Genomic DNA, 3,242 nt, shown 5'->3' with positions numbered 1-3,242 from the left:
AAGTGTTATATGGTGAGTCAGTTCTGATTGGGCCATTTTAGATAGAACAGTGCATAGTGACCCTTAATGTGATGAGTCCTATATAAAGCTTTTTGCAATATTGGAATTTTAACAAACCTCATCCAGAACGTACAGAAGAGGCAAGGATGTGATCACCATGTCCTTGCTCTCTATCAGGTTATTTTTCTGCGTCCTTGATTGTCAGGCATAGAACAGCAACAATCTGAAATACCTGGTAGACATGGGAAAACATGGTTAAAACTATAGTTTTGGGTTACACACCTCAACTGTCAAAGCTAATGCTGTCCTCACAGTCCTTGGAGGCCACTCTTGTAAGCCTATGTATTGGAAAGTGGAAGGAGGTTTATCTGAGCTCAAAGAGAACCTGGCCAGCCAGGGAGAGGGCAACATGTGATACTTGAGACCCTGTCTAAAACCAGCACAGAAACCCACACTTCATTCAAAGCATCATCTATGAATTCTCGATTATCTACCATTCTCTCCCTACCAGTCGTTCAGTTTGGAATGGTAGAAAAAAACTGGAACTGATCTTTCTATTCTAAGGACCTTGATCTCTATTTCCTTAGGTCTACATTAAGAGTGCATACAAATGGATATCACCATCTGAACATCTTAGTATTATCTACTCTGTATATCTAGCCTAATACTGTGCCTATGACAATCTCAAGCTTCCTTGAGTGTTGTTGCCCCATCAAGAAGTGTGATGTACTGAGGCCAATCCCCAGGGATCCTTTCAAGGGGTTAGAAGTAAGTCATCAGAGATACTGCACTTCTTTGTTCTTAGATTAAATCAAGTTGACACAATGTGAACCTGGTGGGCTATTTGACCATACATCTTTCTCCCAGTCCCACCTTTCTGAGTTCAGTCCATGGCAGAATTCATGCCCCATCATCCTAGATATTGAGTTTAGTGATATGTAATTATTATTATAAAGCTATGTATTAAATTTTGTCATGTAAATATTAATGGTTTTCACAGTCTTCTTAGATTAACTGTCCTAGTTTTGTTAATTTATGTCCTGTGTTCTCTGGTATTTTATCCTTCCCTTCAAACTAAAGTATTCCTTTTAGGATCCTCTACAGAGCTGTCTTACTGGTTATACATATTGTGTTAAATTTATTTTTAGTGTGCATTAGTCAGCACAGTAGCTGGGCAGCTGCCTGCCCTCCATGGTATCAGATCTACTTTCCAAACAATAACGCTCAACTCTTACTGACTGTGTAGCATCTTGGCTGCTCTTTGTTCCACTTGGACAGCCCTCAGGACCAGGCTCTCCTCTCTCTTAACCATGGCTGCTGTCCTCTTCCTCTCTCCTCTCCATCACATCTGTTCTTCCTTTATTCTTTGGCAGCTTCTTCTTCCTTCTTCCCTCCTCATGATCCTCTCTAGCAAAGCCCTCAGAAACTCACCTCCCCCATCTGTCTGCTGTGCAGCTGTTGGCTGTTGGCTTCTTTATAATCACAGTTAACTGGGAGCAGGGTCAGTTATTTGGGGTTAACCAGTCTTGAGTTCTACAAATTAGCATTAAATACAAGCAGCATTAGGCCAATCCACTACAGGGAATTCTTTTGGTTTTGCTTTGGTTTAATTTTTCTTTTACCTTTTTACTATTTATTTTATTTTTGGCTATTTTATTAATTTGTTATTTTATTTATTTATATTTCAAATGTGGCCCCCTTTCCAGTATCCCCTCATTAAACCTTATTTCCCATTTCTGCTCAGCTTTGCCTATGTGACAGTGCTCCCCCAACCACGCATATCCATTCCCACCTGACACCTCTAGGATCCCGATTTGGTGGGCAACAGGTTTCACCAGAGCCAAGGACCTACCACTGCATTAATGCCAGGTAAGTCAATCAATCGGCTTCTACACAGTGACCTAGAACCATAGACCCATTCTTGTATACACTTTGGCTGGCAATTTGGTCCCTAGGAGCTGGGGGGTTGGTGACAGAGGGGTTGGTTAGATATTAAAGACCAATGATTGCTGCTTTCTCTTCTTTTTCTGGTTGTAGGTGAAATTATGTTTGTGTGCTTCTCTTTTTTGAAATTATTGGAGAGATGATTAATTTCTTGGTTTTTCTTGGGTATAGTTTAGCTCATTGTCTTGGAGTTTTCCTCCTATTATCCTCTGTTATGCTTTCTTAGAGAAAAATATTGTTTAAATTTGGTTTTGTCATGAAATATCTTGGTTTCTCCATTTATGGTGATTGAGAATTATGCTGGGTATAGGAGCCTGGGTCTGCATTACATCTGCCCAAGATTTTCTGGCTTTTGGAGTCTCTGTTGAGAAGTCTGGTGTAATTCAGATACGTCTGAATTCATTTGTTACTGGATATTTATACCTTACCCCTTTTAATATTCTTTCTTTGATCTGTGCAGTTAGGGTTTTAATTGTTATGTGAATGCAGGAATATTCTCTGGTCTGCTCCCATGTGTCAGCTTCTATGGCAGTGATTCTCAACACTCCTAGTGCTGCAAACCTGTAATACAGCTCTTCATGCTGTGATGACTCCCACCATCAAATTATTTCATTACTACTTCATAACTAATATTGCTACTCTTATAAGTCATAATATGCAAGGTATCTGATATACAATCTTTGTGAGTGGTCGTGCCCCACAGGTTGAGAAACATTGCTTTATATACTTTTTTTTTTAAAGAGAGGCCTTCATCTAAGGAGGACCTGATGCAGGTGTGAGAGCAGAGACACCCTGACGTAGTGACAAGTTTAGGAGGCCCAAGGCTGCTTGCCTTAATGGCAACAGAGATTCCTGGCTGAAGGCACAATCTGAAATCACTGTCCCCAGGACATTTCTTACCTCAGTTTTCCCTCATTAAAATGTGTGTCTGCTTGGACATGTCTGTCCAGGAAGCCAGTCCCTGTAGTCTCTGATAAAGACAGAATGCTAAAGGCAAGAATGTTTTCCCTCTGTTGGCTCCCAGTCACTTCTATAGAAGTAAGTTCAAATCCCCCGTGGGTAAATGTGTGTCTCTCACATAATGTGTGAGACTTGAAATGTCATCCATTTGAGTTGACAAAAACCAACTCTCACTTCAGATTTACAGCTGACCAACACTTAGTTTCAGGAGAATGAAGAAGCTGGCCAGGCCTGCAGAGTCAGATCCCCTCCCTGCCTGGGACAATCCCACCCACAGTAGACTGAAGCTTCACCTAGCAGCTGTTATCAGAAAAAACTGACCTTAAAATTCTGAAGTC

This window comes from Rattus rattus, chromosome 17 (genome assembly GCF_011064425.1).
Source record: "Rattus rattus isolate New Zealand chromosome 17, Rrattus_CSIRO_v1, whole genome shotgun sequence".
NCBI lineage: Eukaryota > Metazoa > Chordata > Mammalia > Rodentia > Muridae > Rattus > Rattus rattus.
Note: the sequence above shows the minus strand (reverse complement) of the source record.